The sequence below is a fragment of the Amblyomma maculatum genome, chromosome 11 (assembly GCF_055883805.1).
Source record: "Amblyomma maculatum isolate TAMU_Amacu chromosome 11, ASM5588380v1, whole genome shotgun sequence".
In the NCBI taxonomy this organism is placed as follows: domain Eukaryota; kingdom Metazoa; phylum Arthropoda; class Arachnida; order Ixodida; family Ixodidae; genus Amblyomma; species Amblyomma maculatum.
Window position 1 is genome coordinate 156,804,204 of NC_139354.1, and position 13,132 is coordinate 156,817,335.

General features: G+C 47.8%; 1 protein-coding gene across 1 annotated transcript in view; it reads right to left on the minus strand.

The window, feature by feature from the left end:
* LOC146175244 (transmembrane protein 45B-like) overlaps positions 1-13,132 on the minus strand; it is a 193,617-nt gene that overhangs the window by 103,066 nt on the left and 77,419 nt on the right. The window lies entirely within an intron of this gene.

The following is a 13,132-nucleotide window of genomic DNA, read 5'->3' on the forward strand; positions in this document are numbered from 1 at the left end:
CGACCCGCTCAACCAGCGCGTGATTCCCGCCGCGGTGTTGTGTTCGCAAGGGCTGCGCGTGGGAACGAAGGACCAACGACCCTCTCAACATTCCATTCCTCCTTTACCCAGCCCTCTTCTGCTTGCACCGGCCAGCCGTGACTTCGGACCGTGCCGATGAGCGGCCGCCAGCGCGCACCGCTCGAGTCGAGTTCTAATAAATAGTTTTGTTTTGTGTGTTCGCAAACGCATTGTTTCTTCAAGCCAACCACGGACAAACATTTTCTAAAAAAATAGAAAACCTCCCCATCTACCATCCACATTCTTGCGTAAATCCATACAGCTGGTGCATCGACAAATGCGCGCGTCCCCTACCTTTCGCCACATATGATCGAACAAAGGATGGTCGTTCGACCTTTTATATTTGCTTCAAAATATTATATACTGTTGCGTGATGACTGATTAATAATGTCAAAGAGGTGGAGTTCCGAGCTTCTCTTCTATTCTGGCCAACTTTGGTTATAGATTATACAAATTATGCTCAAGTTAGCTAGCTGAAAATTATCCGACTAAATATATACATGTTTTTATTTGTATTCAGTTAATGTTCGCTTTTCGGGTATGAGTAGATGTTTTTATAAAAATTCTAAACATCGGCCCAGGAAACGAAAATTTTCCTAATTTGCAGGCCTTTATTTCATAAAAGGTTCATGGTAGAGCAGCAATAATTCCACAATATGTTCTCAGCATAATTATCCGCAAACAGCTAAAGCTCATATTTTTATGACATTTGGATACAGAGATACGATCGCGCTAATTTACAGAAAACAGCGAACATTGAAAATTTTTAGGAAAACAAAAACAGTTTTCACATTGTTTAAACTTTTTCCACCTATTCTACACTACCTCAGCTTTCAAAACCATTAAAACACCTTGCATAATTTTGTTGCGCAAGTAATTATGGCCACATCGATAAAGCTATTGTCCAATTATAGCGCACCGCGCTGTTCTGAACATTCTACGGAATTTGTGAACTGTTCAAGGTTTTTAAATTTTGGCATATAATTTTGTAACAGGGAGAAATATATTTACAAAAGAGGATTAAAGATATATACATTGAGGAACAGCCAAGGAGCCAGGCTACGAGGGCCGCCCATTCGACGCACTTCTTTTTCTTAATCTTCCACAAACGAGCGCGCCACTTCGTCCTCATCATTCTCCAGCTGTAACAATATTTATTCGCTCATGTTTTGTCTCGACTTCGCAAATCGACGGTGACAGACACAGCAATGAATGATTTAGAATCAATTTTGTGCGCGTCGAGGTCCTGAAGCGCTGTGGCATCAGGCAATACACAGACGTTTTTCGCAATCACCTTACCTTAACGCGGATTGCACAAAAAGACGATAACGTTCAATGAGCAAGCAACGTATTCCAAATCATTTTAGTAGAATGAAAGAATTGGAAAGGGCATGGAAAACTACCTCATTAAAACAGTGTTTGTAGGCTGCATTCGTTTTTTCGAATGACTCGACAGCGCACATTATTTTCATTCCTGTACAGTTTTTTTTTTATTCCTTTGCCACCGCCTAGCGCGGTTGGAATGGTCAAACTCTAAACTAATAGGCGGAAAAAACTATTTTTTTGTTTATTGGCGATATATATGTTGTGCGCCATATAAATGTACCGGGGCCTTCATGCTCGCAGTCTGCACGAAAAACTGTCATTTTTTTTTACCACCGTGTGAATGCCCAAAACTAAAATGGTAACCTCACGAGTCTTCCGGCTTTTCATTTTCCAGTGATTGCGTCTAGAAAGTACACACATCGTATTCGGTCCTTTCTCCAGGTAAACAGACGATGCTGCGCGTAGTTCCTTATGGATAATACAAAAGCACTAGAACAAAAACATCGCTGAGAAAATGGCCATTTGTTCCTTCAACTTGAGGCAACGTTTTCCTTCTCGGCAATGAAAAAGCTACCTTCTAATCACTAATTTAATGTCGCATGAACATGCTATGGCGACACGATTTCGTTTTTATGCGCGTTCTCACTGACAACTGGATTTGTACTATAGGTTACGTATAGATGCAGGGATGTAATCGGCGTCCAATACAGGCATATTGGGTCGTGAGTGCTAGCCGGTCTGGGGTATACATATGTGGTCGCACGGTCGTGCTATCATTAGATATAATTGTGCGACAAACGTATGCGCCTGCGACGAAATCTGCATGCATGCCAATAGGCTAAAACCATAAACACATATAGCTGACCCCCAAAGGTGCGCCGCATATGACGAATCCAGACAGTTGCAGCGGTACGTGCTTGAATGCGTTATAGTAATTGTCGTCCCGTACGTGGTACTTGGTGAGGTCCGAACGATCGGCTGAAATGTTGTCGGAATTAAATGCCGCGGTTTGGCGTCCAGCGCACGTGTATTCAACCATAAAAATGGAGAATTTGTTTTGATTCAATGGTCAACTGAAAATATTCACTTCGGCAGCCCATTAAAGCTGCGTTTTTAGGATGGCAATGACATTTGCGAGATCAGGGGAAAAAGTGGTCCATCGTGGGCAGTTTTCATACAGGGATAGCTAATACTGGAAAAACACAAGACAAATTGCAATGGTCCATTACAGCCAGTTTAAAACAACGGAACGGTCAACGTCGGAAGAACACAGGACACCTTGGTCCATTGTAGCCAGTTTTAAAAACTGAACGGACGACGCCGGAAGAACACTGGACAACATGGTCCATTGTAGCCAGTTTTAAAAAAGAAACGGCCAACGACGGCGGAACACAGGACAACTTGGTCCATTGTAGCCATCTTTAAAAAACTGAACATCCAATACTGGAAGAACAGAGGATAACATTGTCCATTGTAGCCATGTTTAAAAACCGGAACATCCAATGCCGGAAGAACACAGGACAACTTGGTCCATTGTAGCCAGTTTTAAAAAACGGAGAACCCAATGACGGAGGAAGGCAGGACAGCTTGGCCCATTATAGCCAGTTTTAAAACACGTGCGACCATTATTGGAGGAACAACGGCAATCTCGGTCCAACATAGACATTCTGTATGTACGGCAGTGCCAATACCGGGAACTCACTGTACATCTTGGCCCAGGCTAGCCAGTGTTGGCTACTGGCAGCGCCAACACTGGGAGAGCACTGGCTAGACTGGGCCATTGTTGGACATTGTGTTGACTGGCATGTCCTATGTTGGGAGCATGCTGGTTAGGCTGGCCCAATGTAGGGCCACTGCTCGTCGTCGTACTTACAACATTGGCCCAATGCTTTGTGCTGCCTGGGACTATGCCCACTGCAGAGGCGAAGGCCTCACCCATATTTCTCCACTTAACCCGGTTCTGTGCTAGCTGCATGCACTTGACCCCTGCGAACTTCTTAACCTCATCCGCCCACGTAACTTTCTGCCGTCCCTTGCTACGCTTTCCTTTCCTTGGAATCTAGTTTGTTACCCTAAGCGACCATCGGTTATCCTCTCTTCGCACTACATGTCCTGCCCATGTCCATTTCTTCTTAATTTCCACTAGAATGTCGGTAACTTGAGGTATTTCTCTGACCCACTCTGCACGCTTTCTATCTCTAAATGTTACCCCTACCATTTGTCGTTCCATAACCCTCTGGGTTGTCCTCAACTTAAGTAGAACTCTCTTAGTTAGCCTCCACGTTTCAGCCCTATAGGTGAGTACAGGTAAGATGCAACTGTTGTATACTTTCCTCTTGAGCGATACCGGTAAGCTGGTAGTCATAATCTGCAGGTGCTTGCCAAATGCGCTCCATCTTATTCTTCTTGTTATTTCCTTTTCATGGTCCGCATCTGCGGTTACTAGCTGTCCTAAGTAGACACATTCGCCTACTACTTCCATTACTTCGCTATCTAATGTATAAACTGCTGTTCCTTCCCGAGGCTGTTGAACATTACCTTAGTCTTCTGCATATTGATTTCCAAGCCTACCTTTTCCTGTCTAGGTCATCAATTATAAGTTGCAGTTCATCCCCCGAGTTGCTTAGCAAGGCAATGCCATCATCATCATCATCATCAAATCGCAGATTCCGGAGGTATTCTCCATCTACCCCTATCAATAACTGCACACATTCCAAGTCTCTGCGTAAATCCTCTAAGCAAGCTGTGAATAGTACTGGGGAGATTGTGTCTCCTTGCCTAACACATTTCTTTATGGGAATTTTGTTCCTTTCTTTATGCACAACTATGGTTGCTGTGCAGCCACTATATATATCTTCCAGCACTTTCACGTACGGCTCGTCTACTCCCTGATTTCGCAATGCCTGCATCACCGCCGAGGTTTCAACTGAGTCAAATGCTTTTTCGTAATCAATGAATGCTATGTATAAGGGCTGGTTATTTTCCGAGCATTTTTCTATCACCTAATTGATGGTGTGAATACGATCGATAGTAGAATTGATGGTGTGAATACGATCGATAGTAGAATACCGTTTCCGAAAACCTGCTTGATCCTTTGCTCGATTGCAGTCTAAGGGTGTCCTCATTCTATTTGCGATTACCTTAGTAAATACCTTATACGTAACAGACAGTAAGCTGACTGGCCTGTAATTTTTAGTGTCCTTAGAGTCTCCTTTCTTATGAATGAGAATAATGTTTGCATTCGTCCATGGTTCCGGTACTTTCTATGACACCAGGCACTGCGTATACAGGGTGGCCAGTTTTTCTAGCACGATATCTCCCCCGTCCTTCAGCAAATGTGTAGTTATCTGATCCTCTGCAGCTGATTTCCCCCTTTTCATAGTTTCTAATGCTTTCTTGACGTCCTTCGTCACTGGTGGAACGACTGACTGTTTTGCCTACCGTCAATCTAGTAGATCTAGTATACGGGAGAAATCTCCGTGGTCCGCTAAGACTAGTTCGTGAGCTATAAGAAGACGAACGAGTGGATCGAAGTGTTGTAGGGTATTGTGCTCGAATTACACCAGATGTTAAGGGAGACTAGAGAAATTGTAAAATCTAACTTGGAGGCAGCTCAAAAGGTAGTAAAACGCTATTACGACAGGAATGCCAGGAAGAGGTGATTCGAGATTGGTGATAAGGTGATGATATTGCGGTCTAGCAGGCAGTATAGGCTTGAGGTGCAATGGGAAGGACCCGTTAAAGTCTTTGATCGCATCTCAGAGGTTAACTACTTGGTAAAGTATGTAGGTTATACTGCTGGGCTAGTTGGCGGTGGTTGTCAAACACTATGGTGTCGCAGCGCTGGCAGACAAGGACAAAATGACTAGGGACACACACAACTGCGCTGAACTTTCAACTTTATTTTGGACGCTTTTGATCCGCGCATTGCGCGAACCAAAAGCGTCCAAAATAAAGTTTTAGGTTCAGCGCAGTTGTGTGTGTCCCTAGTCATTTTGTCCTTGTCTGCCAGCGCTGCGACACCATAATACTTGGTAAAACTGCCGGGCAGGAGGCGCGAAACGCGTGTCTACCACGTTAACCTAATGAAGCCGTTCCTGCAAAGGAAGGAAGTCGTCAGCATCGCTTTAAATGAGCGGCATGACATTCCTGCAGAGATTCCTTCTTTTCGAGAAAAACAAACTGCAAGCATTCAAGAGATCATCGTGCACTTTATCGACCAATCTGTATTAAGTCCAAAGCAGATCAAAGATATTGAGAGCCTGATTGCCGAATTTTCGGACTGCTTTACCAAAAAGCCAGGAAAAGCCGACTTGATAACCTAAGATATCGAATTGATATCCGAGATCTCTTTCAAGTCTAAGCCATACAGTGGTCTCCTAGGCAACTAGAAGATTTGAGGAAAAGGGTGAACCGAATCCTTGAACTCGGAGTGATTAAAGAGGGAAGCAGCGATTACTGCTCTTCATGTCTGCTTGTCGAAGTTCCAGGGAAGGACCCACGACCTTGCGTTGATTTATTGAAGGCTAAATGCCATAATGAAAGACCAAATCTACGCGTTGCCCAACATCTTGAAAAGAGTGGAGCTTGTAAGCGGGTCTATGTACATCTCCACGTTTGAATTGGTCAGAGGCTACTGGCAGGTGCCTCTAACTGAAAGAGCCAGCCACTACGCAGCATTCATCACACCTTTCGGGATTTTTCAGCCCGTTACAATGAGTTTTGGTTTGCAAAATGCCCCATCTTGTTTTTCTAGAATGATGGATCGGGTCCTCGAAGGTCTCAGTGACTTCACCTCACCTTATCTAGATAATGTTTCGGTATTTTGGAGGGACTGGAAGTCGCACAAAAAACACGTAAGACAAGTGTTAGAAAGATTTAGGGCCGCAGGATTGACACTTAAAGCAGAAAAGTGTCAGCTAGGCCTGACAGGTGTCACTTACTTGGGACACGAAATAGGACGAGGAAAGCGTTAGCCCCTAAAAACTAAAGTAGCGGCTATCAGTGACGTTCCCAGGCTGACAACCAAAAAGGACGTGCGATCTTTCCTCAGTATGCCTGGTTACTACCAGCGTTACATCCCTAATCATTTAAAAGTTGCCAGTCCACTCACAGATAACCTGCGGAAGCAGGAGGCTGACGGTGTCAACTGAGCGCGAACCAGAGAGGAATCGTGTCAAAAGTTGAAGGAAGCTTTGACTTCGCGGCAAGTGTTGGTCTCGCTCGATGTTGCTCGACCTTTTATTCTCTAGTGTGATGCCAGCAACCGTGGCTTAGGTGTCGTACTTTCCCAGATTGACAAAACCAACGAGGAGCATCCCGTGCTGTACCTCAGTCGAAAATTGACATCGCGAGAGGAAGGGTACAGCACATCTGAAAAAGAGTGCATGTGCATGGTATAGGCCATTCAGGAGCCCTCTTGCTACATCCAAGGTACGAAATTCACAGTTGAAACCGATCATCGTCCTTTGTCCTGGCTGAAGCAAATGTCGAGCAAGAACAGCCAACTCCTGAGGAGGAGCCTCATACTGCAGGAGCATAACTTTGATATAAAATACAAAAAAGGAAGCGAGAACGAAGATGCAGATTGTTTGGGCAGAGGTTTCTAAGCTACGAGGCGTTATTAAAAAATAGCCTCTCAGAACTCTCTCTCAGCTTTGTTTTGTATTTTTTTAATGTGTTGCCGCGGGTCTAATACTTGGTCGGTGAGGACCAGTATGGGGCAAGGTTTCAGTAAAAGACGTCTGCCTGGCAGTAGTTCGTCGCTTGGGCACCACCGATTAGGGGTTGCCGCGAATGTGTGCGTGTAAAGCGAGTGCGAGTGTTGTGCTTTGTGTTCGCCTTCTCCCGATCCTGCATTTGGGCATGCTGCCTCGGCGATGGACTTCATCCTTGGGAAGAGTCTGTTACGTTCCGAGTAGCTGGTGGCTGGGAACATTCGAAGTCTTCGAAACTTTGCTGCGAGCGCACCAGCTGACCCTCCGCGCCACGGGGCGCCAGCGAGGGCGCGGTGGTCTCATTAGGAAGGAAAGGGTCCTGCTCGGACTTGACATGTCCCCTCTCCCCTCATTGGAACTCTGGGGTAGCCCCGGCTCGGTCACACAAGGACCATCGCTTCCTGGAACCGCGACTGGTGACGTGACCACGATGTGCGTAGCGCGGCCAGCAGCGATGAAGAGGAGTTTTCCTCCGGCAGCGGACGAGAACGGCTGCTCGGGAATCCCACTACCTCTTAAGGGCCTGGGGCCCTCTTCTTTTCTTTAGGTCACATTTATCTAAGTGAAGACCCGTTAAAACCTTCAAGGAGTCCGCAGCCCGTAACTAGGAACAGTTCAGTTTAGTCGTTCAGTCGTGTCCGACTCTTCGTGACCCTATGGACCATGTCATGCCACGCTTTCCGGTCTCTCACTATCTTCCTAACATCACATAACTTCATCTGCAGTGCCTCGAGGATGCCATCTAACCAACGCGTTCGCTGCCTACCCCTTCTCCGGCGACCCTCAACCTTTCCCAACATCAAATCTTTCTCCAGCGACTCCTCTCTTCTCATCAGATGACCAAAGTAGCTAAGCTTTAACTTTAAAATTTGACCCTCCAATGAGCAGTCAGGGTTTATGGTCGACAATATCGACCCTATCTATAAAATGGAATTATGTTTTCCCCTCTGTGTTGCTGAGAATTTCATGAAAATAACGAATGAACTATAGAGTACATAATTAAATGAGTTGCGGTATGAATCCTAGCACATTGTAAAAACAACGTCTTTTATTTCACTTCATTGCGGAATATGACTTCTAATAACCGACGCTGCACCTTTCGCTTTTTGCACCCACTGGGCACAGATGTCCGATTTTGATCCCATTTCTTTAAATCCCTAAATACTGGCATTTCAAGCAATAAATTTAAACTGCATCGTTATGGGGCCATATTAATACAAACAAAATACGAATAAATATGCGCTGTATATAAAAAAAAACCCTTTCGGGCCAAAATAAGCCACGGGCCTCTGCACAACGGGTAGATACTCTGGAAATAATCTTCTGAATAGAGGAATAAAGAAGCAATTTTCGTTTCCTGTTTCACAACCACTGAGACCTGATGTCTTCATTACACAGCGTGCTTGTAAACCAATAAAGACTTGCACAATCAGCTAAATTTACTTGTTTATGGACTTCTGAGGTCCTAATTATTATGAAACCATGCTCGAAAAAGTCCCTAACCTAAAAAAAATTCCAGGGCTTAAGGGTTAAAACATGGCATTCTTAGCTCACTAGAATTGTCGAGGGCTATTTAGACATTACAGGCAAACAACAGCTATTATATTGGAGCGCGCCTCTCGGAACCGAGGAAAAAGAGGACGAAGCAGAGTGTGTGAGACTGATCCGTGCAGGGGTTGCCGCCTTTTACTTGTTACATTTTCTGGTGAAGGTGCGGGGTGTACGTCCCGCTTCGTCACCTGATTTTACTTACGATTATCGACGCTGAAACGCAATGTATTGTCTTGTTTCTTCACTAACACCACACGCGAACCCCAGGGGCGGTAGATGGCTGCACCACGTCGTCGGTAAGCATTTTTTTCACCTGGCTTCGAATAGCCTCACGTTCCGTTGACGACACGCGGTATGAGTGTTGGGAAATCGGCTTAGTCTCCGCGTCAACCATAGTGCGGTGTTTGGCTACTGGGGTGCGCCCAACTTTCGAAGACGTTGCAAAGCACCCAGCAAAATCCCGAAGGAGCTCTAGGAGTCGCCGCCGCTCAGCCACCGACAGATTGGGATTAATGTCCACAGTTGATAGGATGTCGGGTGCATCGCATCCGGTTGGCGACGGTGGCGCTAGAGTACAGATGTTCGCTGGCTTAATGAAGTCGGCAACGTACGATATGGCTGTTCTTTTAGCATTGTGCTGAAACTCGGTCCCGAAATTCGTTATCCAGAGCTTCGAATAACAATACTGCAAGCAAACAAGTCCTCTTGCAGCGCGGACCCCTTTCTCAAGAAGCAGGCCCACGTTCCTCTCTGCCAATACGTCGCTTTCGCATGGTGAGTCGCTTTCTACCATGACCATACGCTGCACCTTGACGGGACCGTAACGTCAGCAGCTGTAATACGTAAGGCGGTTGATGAATTGTCGACGCTAGATCTCACAATGGCTTGGCTCGGCGAAAATGTCACACGTGATTCTTGCAATTCTTGCAAATTAATTATCGCACCGTTAGCCTGTAAGAAGTCCAAGCCGAGTATGACGTCTCGCGAACAGTGGGTAAGAACAACGAAGTCGCCAACATAAACAAATGCGTCAATTCCAACTCTCGCAATGCATCTTCCAGCTGGGGTGATAAGGTGTCCCCCTGCCGTGCGAATCTGAGTCCCAGTCCACTCGGTTAAAACTGTTTCAGTTTCTTGGCTAACCCACTGCTCATAACTGAATAATCCGCCCCCGTATCAACTAACGCGGTAATGAGAAAATCGTCGATAGAAAACGGTATGTCCGAAGCTGCGCACTCAGGTTCATCGTTACATAGCCGTCTGATAGCCGTTATCCTGTAATAAACGTGATGGAGGATGTTCGGCAGTTCTCTCGTCAGCGGCCTCACCTCCGCAGGTCGCTGTTTCTAGTTTTCCTGACGGCTCGGGGAGCGGGGGCTTGGTGAGAGGCCAGTGCGGTATGTAGAGGGACGTGGACTTGGGGAACGATAACGGGAAGAGGTAATGACGCGGGACCCGTATTGTGGGACGTCTGGGGGATCCGTATGCGCCAACAGGTACTCCTCTATTTCGGGTGGTCGTTCACCACTCCGAGGACATCGTGCACGCGGATGAAAGCCACATAAAGCCACGCAGTCTTGTAATACCTCAAAGGTGCCAATGAAAGTAAAACCGGAGATCTCTATGCGGCAAGTGTACATGTCAATCGGCGTCATCACATGGCCACCGGCAGTGCGCAATGTAGGCCCAGACAAAGGCGTCATAACCGGAGTGCCGTGGCTAGCTGGCTGCTCATGACGGAAAAATTGGCGCCGGTGTTCGCAAGTGCAGTAGTTAAACAATTCGGGGCGAAGGCTTGGGGAATCGATGGGCTTCCCTGTACAGCAGGTGTTACTTGCTTTTTCTTCTACTGCCTTCGTTCGTGCCGAGTGGTGTTGGTGACCACCGCTGCGTCCGTGGCTCAACGACACATTGCGATGCGGGGATGAGAACTTCCCTTCTCGACTGTATACATTTATTTACACTTTTTACGTCGACGTATTTACAAGAATGTCGTCGGATGCGACATCAAAACATCGAGGGCTAACTGCAACTGTTGAACAATCAGAGCTCAGAGGCTAGCAGAATCAGACCTTGGCCTCCTGCTACACTTTAGGCCGGAGTCCCTTGAGACTTCCGTCAGCCTAGCTTCCCTCCTCGAACAACCCGTCTGCCCTCGACTCTCCTCTGAGCCCAACTCTGCTCCGAGCCCAACTGTCTCAAAGCTCCTTCCTTATCGCTCAAAACTCGAGTCTTGTCCGTTGACCAATCAACGACTAGTCACTCTGTGACCAATAACATGCAGTCCTTCAAAATGGGCTGGCCAGTCGATGTGCCACATATACCCCTCTCCTATGCATGTCAAGTAATACAAACACAAAGCACGCACTAAGCGGCGAAAGGTTGCGCACACAAACACATACATGTGCGATTTCTCCCTCTCCAAAATCCTTCCACGCAAGAAGCGCCCAGCAGTCGCAAAGACGAACGGCGTCGACGGTTACACTTCCAAAAACACACACATAAGCACACAAACGCAAACCTCAGGCCCAAACATTCCGATCCCTGCCCTTGGTCGGTTGCGCGCGGGCGGCGGATTCAAAGGGACGTACAGGCGCTTTCCCGGGAAGACATGTCAACAGCGGCTCCCTCTACCGCGCGTTCTCCCCAAGCCCGTGTTACGCCGCGCTTCAGGATTTATGGCCACCGCGCCATCTCTACTCGAACCGGGGAACATAGCAGTTAGCGCTGAACTCACAACCACTGCGCTTCCGCCGTGCGCTCTAACTTCGCTGCTCTGCCTCCCTCGCGGCACAGGACGGACAGAGCCGGCAGCGTCGCCCGCTGCCATGTGTTCTGGGCTCACTTCCGAGAAATGGCCGCCTGCGCGACCGTCATAAATCAGCCCGCGTCAAGCTGCCCCTTGAAATTGGTCGCCCCTTCGGAATCTCGCTTCTGTGCGAAGCCCGCAAACTTAACTGCGGTCACATCGCAACTGTCAGCGGTTACAAAAATTTCCCTAGAAACATAGGTAAGTTCGTCGGATCGGTCATCGCCGCTTGGGTCGTCGCCTCAAATCGTCGGGTGGAGAGTGTTTAATGTGAGACGTAGCAGTGGCCTCACCCCCGGAGGTCGCCGTGCTTAGTTTTCCCGGCGAGGGTACGTGCTTCTGAATTGTCCAGAGGAGGAGTATGGACTGGGTGATGCAAACGCCTTGGGGATGACGATCGCGACTGCCGTTGCGGTGACGTCGGGTGCATCTCGTTAGCGGCCAGGTATTCCTCAATCTCCTGTGGTCTTTCGCCATAGCGAGGTCGAGGAGGGTTTAGTGGAAATCCTCTGAAACCTATTCTCCGGTAAGGGCACTTGCGAAGAATGTTGCCAGGCTCGCCGTATTGATAACAGAGCGGCCGTCTGGGCGTGCGCCGCAAGTGCACCTTGCTGATAGCGGGACGCTAGTCTTGCTGCGGCTCGACGGGGCGCAGATCTTGTTGCTGCTCAACGGGTCGCAGGAGGCGGTGTTTGAAGCCAAGAGTTTGACGGAAGCCCGTCTGGTCGAGATGGGACATGACGAAAACTAAACGACACCGACCAAAGAAGAATGATGGAATGACGTTTTCGGCTCCCACACGGGAGCCTTGTTCACAATGAGGCGAAACTGGGAACCGTTGCCCTAAATACGGTGCATCACAGAACTCAGACATCTTGCGTATACATGGGGCAGATTACCATGATTACGGTTTAGCGCATTTGCTGTAGTCTGAATGATCAGCGACTCAAGATAGAGCCGTGATGCTCTGTTCCTTTCTTTCGCTATCACACGTGCCTGTGCCCAGTCAGTATTGTGTTTGGCAGATACCGAATGTTCGGCCAGCGCGTTCGAAGCCACCCGCTGTTTCCTCACATCGTTTTGATGATCGCGCAAACTTCTTTCAAAATCCCCGGACTCGCCAATGTACACAGCTGCGCAGTCGGCGCATGGCATTGCGTATACGACGCCTGGGAACTTTTCCTTTCTGAGTGGGTCCTTCACTTGCACCAATTCTCCCCTGAGCTTGTGGGCTGGCACATGCGCAATCTGCACGTCGTAGCGACGCAGTATCCGTGCCAGAGTTTCACTAACGGCTGGGGCATATGGAATCGATGCCTGCTTTCGGGTGCCTGGGGTCCGATGCAGCGCAGGACGTGCAATCTGTCGTTCCACTGAGTCAATAAAATGTCCAGGGTAGCCGCAAGCAGACAAATCATGGCTTATGTGCAAGTTGTCAGCACACCTATCTTCTCTTTTTGTGCATATTCTTTCGTTTCAACGGAGGAGCGAGGCAACCACGGAACGCGTTTGGGAAACAGGGTGAACAGAAGTGAAATGAAGGTAGTGGCCGGTGTGCGTTGGTTTTCGGTATACGTTGAAGGTTAGTCCTGACGGTTCAGGGGAGACCAGTACATCCAGGAATGGGAGGCGGCCATTGACTTCAACGGTAAGCTGTATTGCTGGTTCC